At 36.7% G+C, this 15,271-nt stretch overlaps 1 long non-coding RNA gene across 1 annotated transcript; it reads left to right on the top strand.

Annotated features, from left to right (window-relative positions):
* The first annotated feature begins 2,311 nt into the window (after window positions 1-2,311).
* Window positions 2,312-3,752, top strand: LOC149144002 (uncharacterized). The gene is made up of 2 exons (XR_016264894.1): window positions 2,312-2,366; window positions 3,697-3,752. It is a non-coding gene; the product is annotated as an uncharacterized LOC149144002 (long non-coding RNA).
* Window positions 3,753-15,271: the final 11,519 nt, after the last annotated feature.

Genomic DNA, 15,271 nt, shown 5'->3' with positions numbered 1-15,271 from the left:
AGTAGTTATGAAATCATGAAATTTAGGCAAATAGAACATATCTAACACAAAACCACACATAATTGTAAAATTTGATGAAGAGAAAAATATAACCTTTGTTGTGTTTCTTATTACTAGCTCAGATGCTTCTCATGCCTTTGTTGTTGTCTTTCTTCTAGCTCAAATGCTTCCCATGCCACTATTGCTTTGATCAAACCAAGGATAGTATAAGCCCTAATTACAAAAATACCAATTGGAAGCAACCTACATATATAGACACTATGAAAATTTGGCGTTCCCCTGTGTCCTATTCCCCATATAACAAATTTCAGTTGGTTAGTTTGCTCCATTGTTGCGTAGTAAATGAACAAGTGGCTAGTGTTGGGCTGTGGAAAAGGTATGTTTTATCCTCATATTAGCTTAATTAATCATTCAGCTTTATGTGTTTATAATTTTTTTAGGAATACATATAGAAGCAGTAATTGCAAAAGCTGGATAAAATCGATCATTAACGAATTGGGTAAATCTGGGCATGAAAAACTAACTTTCGCTATCTTTATATGCAGGAACATGAATTGAATGATTTTTGTTCAAATGACAGAACAACAATGACCAAGAAAGGAAAAGGACAACATATCGATTATGAAGGGCAGCAGAAGACTAGGAGAACCAAGTCTATTCTATGATGAAATCAGATTGTTGGTTGCGAAATCCTCAAGATCTTCGGATCCTGAGGATTCACTTTTATCCATTTGTCTTTCCTAGGTTATATAAAGCCACCAGGTGAAATGAATAGCTAGTTAGAAATTTCAAAATTGTAACTATTCATTTTTGACACATAGTACTTTCATTACTATGACGTTGTAACTCTATTATGAAGTTTAATGAAGAATACTGTGTTTTGCCTATAATCACATTCTGAGTGTCTTTCGGCAGTGACTTCTGGAGACTTTGGGCCCGGTCGATAGGAGATTTACTGCTTTAATTGTGTCATATTTATTTCTTCTTATTCTTACAATTTTTTATTACGCCGTAAGGCGTTTCCCTTTGGGATTAACTTCTCTGTATGCCACCGTGTAATGTTTTGAGCAGTTGATCCATTGTGTTAGACGATTAGATGATTGTTAATCGTTCGATCAATGGAAGGTAGTTGGAACGGTTCAGGATATTCACTTGATCAGCGTTCGAGCGCGGATGATGGAACATGGGAGTGGGAAATGCAGCGGCGTGGGAGAGTAGTCGCTCTCTACTTCTAGGTGTGCAGTTGGCAAAGATACAATCCTGTTTGCAGAGGGTATAAGCCGAGTCAGCTCTGGCTGAGCAGTCCAGGTTCGTGGTGTTCATCATGGCGGATGCAATTCTGAGATCAGTGTGGATGGAAATAACAAAGGAACAACAGCCTGGGCTGTAGCCAGACCTGCTGGCTCTAATGTGGCTGTGGATGCTCAATGCTGAAGCCTAGAGTTGAGGAGAGGGATGTATACTGGGTTTTCAAAGAGGAGTTCAGGGCTGAATTGAGCTATTCCTGTTTTGTCAATAAATGATCTGCTTGCTTATTCATTTTGAAAAGCATTTCATAAGCTTGCGAGGTAATCAGAATTTAATGACTAATGACTGTTTGTTTGGCTTTGGCCACTCAGCGAGGCAAGACTGGAAGTAAATCTCCATCCATTCTTGTCCGCTCAAACCAAGAACTATGATACTGTCAAATTTTTGTCTGCTCAAAGCAAAACTATGTTACTGCCAATTTCTATGAGAGATGGTATCACTTTAGAAAGAAAATTAAACTGGATATGGATCTTTTAGTTTATCTGGATAAACTTTAAATCCCAATATGTTTCAAGCATGCTCTTAAGGTTTTGCTTGCGCTGGTGGGTGCCCTGTTAGTATTCAAACTTTAAATCTGAATATGTTGCAGGCATGGTCTTAACGTTTTGCTTGTGCTGGTGGGCGCTCTGTACTGATAGGTTACATAACAGGTATTATTGCTGAAATTCCCTGCTCGATTCTATTAACCGGATTGGTTTGCATGTATTTACTTACCATTTACTTCTTCAGGAGAAGCTTGAATTATAAATTCGAATTCCTATACAATGTCTTTTAAATTCGAATGACTAGCTATGACTTGTGCCGTCACAGGCAATCCTGAAATGAAATGCAAATACGCTGAGAGCCATGAGAAATAAATTCCAGCAGCGAGTTCATGAGAAATAGTCTGAACTATTTCACTGCAGATCCTGATGGAATCAAGGCTATGGTCTATTCTAAGACAAAACAGGAATAGCTCAATTCAGCTATTGTGAACGCGGCTATGGTCTATTCTAAGACAATAGCTATGGTCTATTCTAAGACAATTTCAGGAAACCGATGAGGGAAAAACAAATTAGGTATGTTGTAGTTCTACATTTGGAATTTGGTTTGGAGGTTTTGGGTTTCTGATCATTATTTTCAGTCTTTCCGTCCACGAATTCCAAGTTGGTTTTTGTTTTCAACCTTGCTATTGGTATTGACGCTGTCTTGTTAAGTTCAGATAAAGTTCTTACTTGGGTATTCATATTACTTGTTAAGGCCAACAGTGTAACGCTCAGATTTAAATCTCGAATTTGGTTGAAGTTTTGGATTTTCTGTCATTATTTTCGGTCCCCGAATTCCAAGTTGTATTGTTTTCAACCCTCCAATCGCTATGTGAACTGGCTTGTTACGTCCAGATAATGTTCTTACTTGGGTAATCAAATTATTTGTGAAGGCAAATTGGGTAATGTTCAGATTTATACTTGGAATTTGTTTTGGGTTTTCTATCACTTTTTTCAGGCTTCGAATTCCAAGTGTTTTATTTTCAACCCTGTAATCGGTATCTAGACTGACTTGTTACGTTCAGACCAAGATCTTAATTGGTAATCAAATTACTTGTCAAGGAAAATTGGGTAATGCTCAGATTTACATCTCTCAATTGTTTTGGAGAGTTTTCTATCATCATTGTCAGCCCCCATATTCCAAGTTGGTTTGCTTTCAGCCCTGTAGTTGGCATATAGACCGAGTTGTCATGTTCAGACAAATTTTCTTACTTGGGTAATCAAATTACTTGTTAAGGCAATTTGAGTAATGCTAAGATTTACATATCGAATTTGGTTGGGAGGGTTTGGGTTGTTTATCATTATTTTCAGCTTCCCTAATTACAAGTGTGTTCGTTTTCAAACCCGCAATCAGTATGTAGACCGACTTGACACGTTAAGACAAAGTTGTTCTCATTTGGGTAATCAAATTACTTGTTAAGGAAATTCGGTAATGCTCAGATTCACATTTGGAATTAGTTTTGGAGGTTTTGAGTTTCGTATCATGATTTTCAGGCCCTGAGTTCCAAGTAGGTTTTTTTTCAACCCTTGAATTAGCGTGCACACTGGCTTGTTAAGTTCAGTCGAACTTCTCGGGTATTAGAATTAGCAAATTGGGTAATGCTTAGATTCGCATCTGGAATTTGGTTTGGTTTTGAATTGTATATCATTAATTTTCAGGCTCCAAATCCCGAGATGGTTTAGTACCATCCCGGTAATCGTTATGTACATTGACTTGTTCATTTTAGAATTTTCTTACAAGGAACCCAAAATTCAAAATTGTAAAGGTTGCAATTTTAACCCTTTTCAGCAATCTGCATTTCTAATTGTGTCTACATTTTATTGCCAAGAATGTGCTACTTCTCGGTTGCTGTGCTTTATGCAGAATAACTGTAAGCCGATTTGGTTCACTTCTAAAGAACTGTTAACTGTGACGAGGAACATATATTTTATCGCATTTCTGGTCAGTTCTGGACATCGCAGAGCTGCTTTACTTCCAAGGATGACCTTGTAAAAGAAAGGATATTGTCCTTGAGTGGAGAATTGATCTTCATATATGTAAAGGTCATTCAAGTTACATTCTTCCATTTCCACACAGTGTTAGTTTAAGTATATCAAATTCCCCTGATCTTAATGGTGAAAGTAGTTGTATTTACTGGATAACATACAATGTTCTAGCTTTTAATTGGATGGCAGTAGGTTACCCCCAAATTCCATCGAACTTCGTTTGCATATGTAGCATAAACCATACAGCAGCAACAATGAAGCAATGCTATTTCTCTGATGGAGTACAAAATGGCTGAAGGTTCCATGGAGTTTTTTGTTGCACCAAGATAAGAGAGATGCTCTGGTGGGCAGTGTGGAAGGGATGTCAACTGTCCATTGGTGAAATTCTAATAAAATGAAATGGTAGTGTAAACCAAAAAAGGGACTACAAGTGAAAAGACGGCTGACCAAGACAATAAAAAAAACAGCCCGGGGTGGAAGGGATTGGTGCTGCCCAAAGTGCAAGGTTTGTCAGTTCTTTGTTGCTGTAACCTTAATAATATTAAATGGGAAAAAATTGACATCTAAAGTAAACTGAAAGAAAGTGACTTGAAAGGTTAAAAACATTGACCTAAGAAAATAAACTAGTATAAATCCATCTTAAGCGTAGATCTTTTAAGCATGGGAGGTTTGCACTTTGGTTTTTAAAACCTCTTTTAGTGCTTAAGATGAATTAATGCCAGTGTTATACAGTAAAATTCATCTTATTAACTTCAAAAAGCTGGCTTTTTTTTCATCAATTTCTTAAATAAGGATGACATTATTGCCTTTTATCCTTTCTGCAGTATTTGCATTTCTATGATGGCATTGTTAAGATGGAACGATCCAAATTGTCCTTTGATCTGGTTTATTGATTTATTGGATAAGAAGGATATTATTACCTATTAAATGCTCTATGTGACATTTGTATTCTTCTCTGATGGCATTGTCAAAATGGAATCATACAAATTGGTATCCTGAAATGAAATGCAAATACGCTGAGAGCCATGAGAAATAAATTCCAGCAGCAAGTTCATGAGAAATAAATCCCCAACCCTTCCTAGAAACATAAGGAGTTACCATCAGAGACTCCATGCAGTAGCAATTGCGCAAGAAACAACTTAGGAGTCCTTGGAGCGACATGAGCAACTCCCAGCGCCAATCTAACCTGATGCCCTTGCAATAGAGCAACATGTCCTGGCCCCTATCCGACCTGATGCCCCTGCGACAGAGCAACATGTCCCAAGGTGCAGTTCCATTAACTCTAGGCCCAATCCAACTTAATGCCAGAGCAACATGCCCTAGGAATGCAGTTCCATTAACTCCAAACCCAATCCGATTAACATGTCCCAAAGGTGCGGCTCCATTAACTCCAACCCGATCCCAAAGCAACATTATTCTGTATTAAAGATCCTCTGCATACATGCCAATGAAGTCTTTGTTGCTATTTTGTTGAACACATATCTAACCTGTCCTTTGGTAGCAATTCTGCATGCACCATTGAAAGAAGCTTTTGGATGTAGGGAATTGGTGATGCAACATATATTCATTATGTGAGTAATAAGGAGCGGAACATAGAGTTTCCCCAAAGAAGTTGAGGAAGATGAAGCCCTAGAAGAAATGCTTATCAAGGCATTCATGGATTAGAGAAGCCTGTTAAAGATGGAAGCTTCTAGCTACTTAGGGTGTTTAAACTCCCATGAATGATTTATTGGATTAAACTCCCATGAATGATTTATTGGATTGGGGATGTCGTAACATTTTCTTGGAAAAATAATACAGTCAAAAATTTTGAGCTTTTCCAGAAATCCACCAGCTTTATTGGTTGTTCTTATTCTCATAACAATTGGTATATGGCCGGAAGATTTTTTCGCTATATTCTTTGCATCATAGTCGAGCTGTATTCAAGATATTATAGGGTTGTATTACTCAACGATTATCAATGGCATACCTTAGTGTTAGTACTATGATGGGCATTATCACCTTTTGTGATCCAAAAAACAGGTATGCTTATATAATTACTACTATTTCAGCTAGTGTTTTGGATTTCAGCTCCATTGATATTCTCCTAACACACCTTGAAAGGAGCCATTTGTGGTTATGGATAGCTGATAACTCCCCACCTGCTATTAGTTGGCTTTTAGGAGCTGGTTTGAATACAATCAACTGGGAAGGTGTTAAAGATGAGGTTCTTTCCTCTCATTGATGGCAGGCAAAAAATTCCTCGAATGCCCTTTTCTAATCTCTTCATATTGTAGACATAAAGTGGAAGCAAAAGCACATGATCCATGCCAGGCACTACACTTGGTCCAACAAGTAAAACAAAGTTAAATTTCTCAAATGAATGAAATTAAAATTCTACAAGGGTTTCTGAGACAATCCAACAAGTAAATCAAAATGGCCTTTTGACAGGAGATAACACTATCTGAAAAGCACAAACAGATTACGATTCAGCCATCAGTGAAGGTTTGCCTCCAGCTGTCCTCAGTCAAATTTTGAAAACAAATTTTTACACTTGTTCTTTCTCTCCAGTGTAGTAGCAAAAGAGTGATGAAAATTGGCCTTTGCAGGGCGATGACTGAGCTAATTCCGGTGAAGTGTTAGCTGTTGGTTTCTTCAATTTAAATTTTAGTTGGTCTTGTGCGTTGAGATTTGCTTCCACTTGGTATTAGTTTTTTTTATCTCCTTATTTTTCCTAAAAGTTGTAATAAGATGCAGTGTTTTGATGGAGTAGTGCATATAACAGAGCATGTGGGAAGAGAAGTTAAAAATTATTGGCATACTGTACATCTATACTATGAAAGTATTAAGTAATATTACAATATTCATAAGGACTATTAAAAGGACCACTTAATATAATTGTTTTTTTGCAAGATATGCTAGTGTGATAGAGGACAATCAGTTGAGAGACGGAAGAGATGTTGTAACCTGGGTTGGTTCCATTCTGAATTCTTTCCAAGAGTTATGGGTTCTTCTGCTAGACTGAAATTGTACTTACCTCTTTGGTCTTCTAGAGGGTTCTCAACCTTCATCTTGATTCGTGAGGTGATGATGGGAAAGCTCCCTTGTATTTTGTAATAGTTCTTATGCTACCTACCCACAACCTCGTATATCTGTTGTTTTTTTTTTCAAAAAGAAAAAACAGTACCATCACTATTCCTTTAGGAAATAAAATGGTACATATAGGAAAACAAGACAGAAATTGCTTAAAAAAACTTCACAGAGAAATCTTAATGGAAACTGCCAAGACCATATGGAACCAACAGTAGTATTTCATTCGTAATTCAGGATTACTTCAGCACTGTTCATCTTCAGTGCCCAAACAGTGAGGATGAATGTGTTTCAATTGGCACAAGTCTCTCCAATAGAGAGTAGGGTAATTTTTTATGAATCGGAGCAAAAATGGAACGAATAACTTATTCTGGAGTCAAAATGGCTTGAAGCTTACAAGAACATAGTAGATCCTATTTGGAAGGGCTCAAGCACCTGTCCTTTATTCAAAAATTTTGTAGTTAGTATAGCATTAGTCCCCAGTTGGGTGTTTTGTACATTTCATTTGGAAAAACATGCAGTGACTATAGGATTTCTGTATTTATTAAATTCTCTGCCTATCTGATGTTTTCTCTAAGTTGGTGACGGTCATTAATTTCTTTTTGAAGTTGAATCTCAGTTATCGTATTTTAGGTTTTCGGTGTTCAATTACATCGGCTGTAATATACACTATATTATTTATGAACAGTGGATGAAAGATGGCCAAGTGGTTGACAGAAAACCATGCCTCTTCTAATCAAGAAATTAAGAGACAAATTATAGAAGCTCTCAATTTAGTGTCTAGTCATTCATGGAAGCTCTCAATTTAGTGTCTACTCATTCATGGCTATATCATCAATACCTGGTATGCATGGAGGTCTTTAGTCAGTTTTTCAGTTCTTCTGTCGCAGTCAATATTTTTGTAAGGTTGAGAGTTGTAGCCACAAGCCATTGGAGTGCAGGAAAAATTACTTAGAAAATGTGTAACTTACTTCCCTGTTCTATTGGCTGTGTTGAGTGGAATTTGTGTTGGGAATGTGCACATCATGCAAGGAATGATGGTCTCCCTGTAAAATTCTATAAGGGTTTCTGAGACACCATTGGGAAACCTTTTAAATGTGTGCTTGGAAGCTCTTCATCTAGAACCACTTGCAGAACAAACTAATGCAGGCATCATCAATATAAACCACAACTCGGCCAACAGGAACTCAATTAATGATCCCAGGCTAATCATTCTACTTTACCTGGCTTACAAGACTCCTGCAGAAGCATTAACCACAAAAAAATTAAGCTTGAAAACTATCTAGTGGGCTGGAGAAATTCATCAAGAAGATCTACTCCTCAAGATTGATTTTGATAAAGTCATACACAGATTAAAATGGTATATTACTTCAGATATGATGACATGGATTGGTATCCTAAGGTCAAAAAGGCAATGAGGTACAACGTTGAGAAGCTAACCAATCAAGTTATTCTGCAATGGTTCATTCGGAAAGGGTTTTCTTTATCCAATAAAACATTTCATCGCAGCGAATGCTCTAGGTTAGCTAGAGTCAAGTGCAAATCGAAGGAATGATCATTATCAGGTGCCTACAAGATGTTTTAAAATCCACTTTGTAGATGACTCTGTGCTCTCTCTAGAATTAGCCCAATCTTTGAATATGATGATGTGTTGGATTTCGCCCAAGTTCGAGAAAGCAGTGAGCATTATGTTCACCAAAGCATCTGTTAAGTTTCAAGCTGGGCATCTAGTATTAAGAAACAAGTTACAACTAAATCATAATTAACAATTACATCTGAATCAGGTGATTTTTTATTCAAACATGGATGGCATAACAATGTTGACAATGTGAACGTGGAAGAACTTCTACAAGCTGGTGTTGAGACAACGGCCAGTCAACCCAATGGCAAACTGATTAGGTTCTGATGGATGTGCAGCAATCACAAGCGGATAGACATTACCACTGCACATATAAATCAACACAAATCCATGGTATAATTTTGCTTATGTATATTAGAGTTTTTCACAGCATCCATTCAGCAAGATTGGGCTACCAACATCCTAGGCATTTAACACACATTGCATCTATTTTGTATTTACATTGAGAAAAACAAAGGCTTTTCATGAAAGGACAAAAACGTGAAACCAAAATATTAAACAAAAGGGATGGGATGGAAAAGGCACTGGAAACTAACAACCCCATAATGCAAAACTGGGAGATATAAGTAAAACTAAAAGCCAAGTTGCATAGCACCATCTACGCAATACAACAAACAACCGTGACCGCATTGCAAGATGATCCTTGGCCAAGTTTGATTGATAAAACAGATTCCCCCCCGCCTCTGTGAGCTGCTAACTTCCTTAGTTGATTGATATAATACCTTAATATGGTTGCTCCTAGATCAAACTTACATTTGTATAGAAGCATTTGGAGGAATACAAATTGCAACTACTGACAAAAATTTATGCCCTATCAAGTTGCAAAAAATTGATTATTAAATTTCAAGATGCTCTTGAAAGATGGACAGCAGAGTCGAGGAGGTTCCATCCTCTTTCTTTCTGATGCTCACGATTTTCAAGTTAAAATGGGCTTTGGCCAAGGGACCAACAATCAGGAAGAGCTTCTGTCCTGTAAAAACTTGATGCTTTTCACTCTTGAAAAGGGATGCACTCAGATTCATGTTTTCAGGGACTCTATGTTCACAATCAATTGTCTCAACAAAACATAAGTATGCAGGAACATATTATTCATGCCTATTCTAGAGGAAACCATGCGTCTCATTGACTTTTTTATTTCTTTTACATGTTGTCGTATTTACAGGGAAAGGAACAGGGCAGCGGATCGCCTCCCAAAAGAGGGCCTTGATATGGACCAAGGACTGTGGGTATAATGGAGCAAAATAATGGACAGGCCTATGAATTCTTTCACAGGCCTTACAGGGACATTTCTTTTGGGGTAGCAAGAGCATAAATTCCCACAATTTTCATATCATTGTTCTCTTTCTATTTTTTTTCTCTTATTAGCCATACAGAAAGTAATTTTCTTGCTGGGTGAAGCAGCTTACTCACCTCACCTCGTATGTAATTAACAGTACTTATGTTTTTTGTTTTCAAGTTTCTTGTAAATGGTTGGATACTCCAATCAAAAGAGATCCTTTTATGAACTCAAACAATAGTCTTTTTTTACTCAAATGAATACACACAGGGTTTGTATATGCAGAATGTAATTTTGAATCATTTCTCAAATGAATGAAATTAAAATTCTACAAGGGTTTCTGAGACAGTCCAACAAGTAAAACAAAATGGCCTTTTGACAGAAGAGAGAACACTATCTGAAAAGCACAAACAGATTATGATTCAGCCATCAGTGAAGGTTTTCCTCCAGGTGTCCTCAGCCAAATTTTGAAAACAAATATTTACACTTGTTCTTTCTCTCCAGTGTAGCAGCAAAAGAGTGATGAAAATTGGCCTTTGCAGGTTGATGACTGAGCTAATTCCGGTGAAGTGTTGGTTGTTGGTTTCTTCAATTTAAATTGTAGTTGGGCATGTGCATTGAGATCTGCTTCCACTTGGTATTAGGTTTGTTTATCTCCTTATTTTTCCTAAAAGTTGTAATAAGATGCAGTGTTTTGATGGGGTAGTGCATATAGCAGAGCATGTGGGAAGAGAAGTTAAAAGTTATTGGCATACTGTACATCTATACTATGAAAGTATTAAGTAATATTACAATATTCATAAGGACTATTAAAAGGACCACTTAATATAAGTGAGTAATAAGAAGTGGAACATAGAGTTTCCCCAAAGAAGTTGAGGAAGATGAAGCCCTAGAAGAAATGCTAATCAAGGCATTCATGGATTGGAGAAGCAGGTCAAAGATGGAAGCTTCTAGCTACTTAGGGTGTTTAAACTCCCATGAATGATTTATTGGATTAGGGATGTCGTAACATTTTCTTGGAAAAATAATACAGTTGAAATTTTTGAACTTTTCCAGAAATCCACCAACTTTATTGGCTGTTCTTATTCTCATAACAATTGGTATATGGCCCAAAGATTTTTTCACTATAATCTTTGCATCATAGTCGAGCTGTATTCAAGATATTATAGGGTTGTATTACTCAACAATTATCAATGGCATACCTTAATGTTAGTACTATGATGGGCATTATCACCTTTTGTTGCATCTATCACACAATGTTTTTAATTGCACCAACAAAAGTCATTAAATTGTAGTCATAACAATGCGAGGGTTCTGTAATGAATGTGAGGCATATATGTTCATAGAAATGAGATTGAACAGTGAATGGATGGGCAAGCAATATTCTCTTTGCACTTCATTTTATGATTGTGATATTGTCAATGGAAACTAGATTAAACTTCCTCATTGGTCATATCAAAGATCTCCTAGGAATATGTTTTATTTCCAAATAGAAGTAGATATTCTATACTTTAATTAATTAGTCATTCACCAGTGGAGAGAACTCAAGGATGGATCTTCTTACAATCCTTAGTTTTGGTATTGAATTCACTGGTTGAAAGGGCATTTTCCAGAGGCCAATCATGATTCCGACTGCCATCTTAGTTACATTGCAAGGATTAAAGGATGACACATTTGTTATTTGTTTGTCTCAATTTGCTTAATTTTGAGAAGCTTGACAACAAGTTATAGAAAGGATCAAGAGATTTGCAGATCCACAAACCTTAGTAATTGTATATATGTTAATGTTGTATTGAAATATTGGGGTTCTGAAATTCAAGCTGGAGCTCACGTATATGGTACATTCTACCCAGCTTCCTTCTTATAGAATCTAGATCAATCAATATATCAAATGATGATACGCTTTTCCTATAGTGACTGCAAGTGTCTCTTTTATGTCAATGGATTTTACAATAAACTAGGACATTGACTTCAAATATTTGAATGCAGATGCAAAAAGTTTGCTTACAATGAACAATGACAGTGGGAGAAACATATCACCAGTGATATTTGATCAAACCAATAATGAAAATATGGCTAAGTTGTGAGCAAAGACAGATGTGTGGACAACCAGGGTCCAGTAAGATGAAATTAATGAAGGTTGAAAAAAATGTAATATGCAAAGTCAGAAAGATAATGTTAGAAATTTACAATTGCAGACAAGGTTGACAGAGCCAAGAGGTTCGTTTTTTCTGGGTGTTTAGGTGACCAAAATGCAGTATAAAAAGAGGATGAAGTCACTAGGATTAGATCCATGATTTTGCTGAGAATTTACCAACCAAGTCGCAACAAAAGGGAGCACATTTTTAGTTGGCAAGGCACCCATCAAATCGCTGTATTTAAGGGCCACGAAATGCCGTTGACAGAGGCACAATTTCCTTGGGGAAGAAGCAACCAAAACACAGTAAATTTTAGCACAAATTAGCCATGGAAATTGGTAGGATTTCGCTTGGTATAAGGTTCATTGAATCTGCTGTTTGAGGGGCCATTAAATGGTAGTGGTTTGTGCAATTTTTCGCGAGAAAACTGGAAGAGACACAAATAAAAACTATGTTCGAAAATAGCCAAGAAAATAATTAACCTAAGAGGATCACAAATGTGCCAGAAATATGAAATTTTGTTCAAGTCAATTTGGAGTATGGTTTATTTGGGTTTCAAGTCAACTAGGAGTAGATTATGAATTGGTGAAGCTCACCACCAGGGAACCACCCCCACGCAATTCCACTTTTGGTTTTTGTCATCCCACTTTTCAAATCTTAGCAGCAGACTGAGAGTGCCAACAAGCAAATATCCATGTGTTGAAAAAACCAAGCATGTCACCAAGAATCAAACACAAGTGTGTGCCATAAGTGCGCCCAGGAAAAGAACTTATGAATATCAAATGCCCTTTTGACAGAAGAGAGAACACTACCTGAAAAGCACAAATAGATTACGATTCAGCCATCAGTGAAGGTTTTCCTCCAGGTGTCCTCAGCCAAATTTTGAAAACAAATATTTACACTTGTTCTTTCTCTCCGGTGTAGCAGCAAAAGAGTGATGAATATTGGCCTTTGCAGGTTGATGACTGAGCTAATTCCAGTGAAGTGTTAGCTGTTGGTTTCTTCAATTTAAATTGTAGTTGGGCATGTGCATTGAGATCTGCTTCCACTTGGTATTAGGTTTGTTTATCTCCTTATTTTTCCTAAAAGTTGTAATAAGATGCAGTGTTTTGATCGGGTAGTGCATATAGCAAAGCATGTGGGAAGAGAAGTTAAAAATTATTGGCATACTGTACATCTATACTACGAAAGTATTAAGTAATATTACAATATTCATAAGGACTATTAAAAGGACCACTTAATATATGTGAGTAATAAGGAGTGGAACATAGAGTTTCCCCAAAGAAGTTGAGGAAGATGAAGCCCTAGAAGAAATTCTTATCAAGGCATTCATGGATTGGAGAAGCACGTCAAAGATGGAAGCTTCTAGCTACTTAGGGTGTTTAAACTCCCATGAATGATTTATTGGATTAGGGATGTCGTAACATTTTCTTGGAAAAATAATACAGTTGAAATTTTTGAGCTTTTCCAGAAATCCACTAGCTTTATTGGTTGTTCTTATTCTCATAACAATTGGTATATGGCCCAAAGATTTTTTTCACTATATTCTTTGCATCATAGTCGAGCTGTATTCAAGATATTATAGGGTTGTATTACTCAACGATTATCAATGGCATACCTTAATGTTAGTACTATGATGGGCATTATCACCTTTTGTTGCATCTATCACACAATGTTTTTAATTGCACCAACAAAAGTCATTGAATTGTAGTCATAACAATGCGAGGGTTCTGTAATGAATGTGAGGCATATATGTTCATAGAAATAAGATTGAAAAGTGAATGGATGGGCAAGCAATATTCTCTTTGCACTTCGTTTTATGATTGTGATATTGTCAATGGAAACTAGATTAAACTTCCTCATTGGTCATATCAAAGATCTCCTAGGAATATGTTTTATTGCCAAATAGAAGTAGATATTCTATACTTTAATTAATTAGTCATTCACCAGTGGAGAGAACTCAAGGATGGATCTTCTTACAATCCTTAGTTTTGGTATTGAATTCACTGGTTGAAAGGGAATTTTCCAGAGGCCAATCATGATTCCGACTGCCATCTTAGTTACATTGCAAGGATTAAAGGATGACACATTTGTTATTTGTTTGTCTCAATTTGCTTAATTTTGAGAAGCTTGACAACAAGTTATAGAAAGGATCAAGAGATTTGCAGATCCACAAACCTTAGTAATTGTATATATGTTAATGCTGTATTGAGATATTGGGGTTCTGAAATTCAAGCTGGAGCTCACGTATATGGTACATTCTACCCAGCTTCCTTCTTATAGAATCTAGATCAATCAATATATCAAATGATGATACGCTTTTCCTATAGTGACTGCAAGTGTCTCTTTTATGTCAATGGATTTTACAATAAACTAGGACATTGCCTTCAAATATTTGAATGCAGATGCAAAAAATTTGCTTACAATGAACAATGACAGTGGGAGAAACATATCACCAGTGATATTTGATCAAACCAATAATGAAAATATGGCTAAGTTGTGAGCAAAGACAGATGTGTGGACAACCAGGGTCCAGTAAGATGAAATTAGTGAAGGTTGAAAAAAATGTAATATGCAAAGTCAGAAAGATAATGTTAGAAATTTACAATTGCAGACAAGGTTGACAGAGCCAAGAGGTTCGCTTTTGTTGGGTGTTTAGGTGACCAAAATGCAGTATAAAAAGAGGATGAAGTCACTAGGATTAGATCCATGATTTTGCTGAGAATTTACCAACCAAGTCGCAACAAAAGGGAGCACATTTTTAGTTGGCAAGGCACCCATCAAATCGCTGTATTTAAGGGCCACGAAATGCTGTTGACAGAGGCATGATTTCCCTGGGGAAGCAGCAACCAAAACACAGTAAATTTTAGCACAAATTAGCCGTGGAAATTGGTAGGATTTCGCTTGGTAAAAGGTTCATTGAATCTGCTGTTTGAGGGGCCATTAAATGGTAGTGGTTTGTGCAATTTTTCGCGAGAAAACTGGAAGAGACACAAATAAAAAGTATGTTCGAAAATAGCCAAGAAAATGGTTAACCTAAGAGGATCACAAATGTGCCAGAAATATGAAATTTTGTTCAAGTCAATTTGGAGTATGGTTTATTTTGGTTTCAAGTCAACTAGGAGTAGATTGTGAATTGGTGAAGCTCACCACCAGGGAACCACCCCCACGCAATTCCACTTTTGGTTTTTGTCATCCCACTTTTCAAATCTCAGCAGCAGATTGAGAGTGCCAACAAGCAAATATCCATGTGTTGAAAAAACCAAGCATGTCACCAAGAATCAAACACAAGTGTGTGCCATAAGTGCGCCCAGGAAAAGAACTTATGAAT

This window comes from Pinus tabuliformis, chromosome X (genome assembly GCF_031772625.1).
Source record: "Pinus tabuliformis cultivar Carrire ecotype Pingquan chromosome X, CPIR1, whole genome shotgun sequence".
Classification (NCBI taxonomy): domain Eukaryota; kingdom Viridiplantae; phylum Streptophyta; class Pinopsida; order Pinales; family Pinaceae; genus Pinus; species Pinus tabuliformis.
This window is presented reverse-complemented; position numbering and strand designations above follow the sequence as displayed.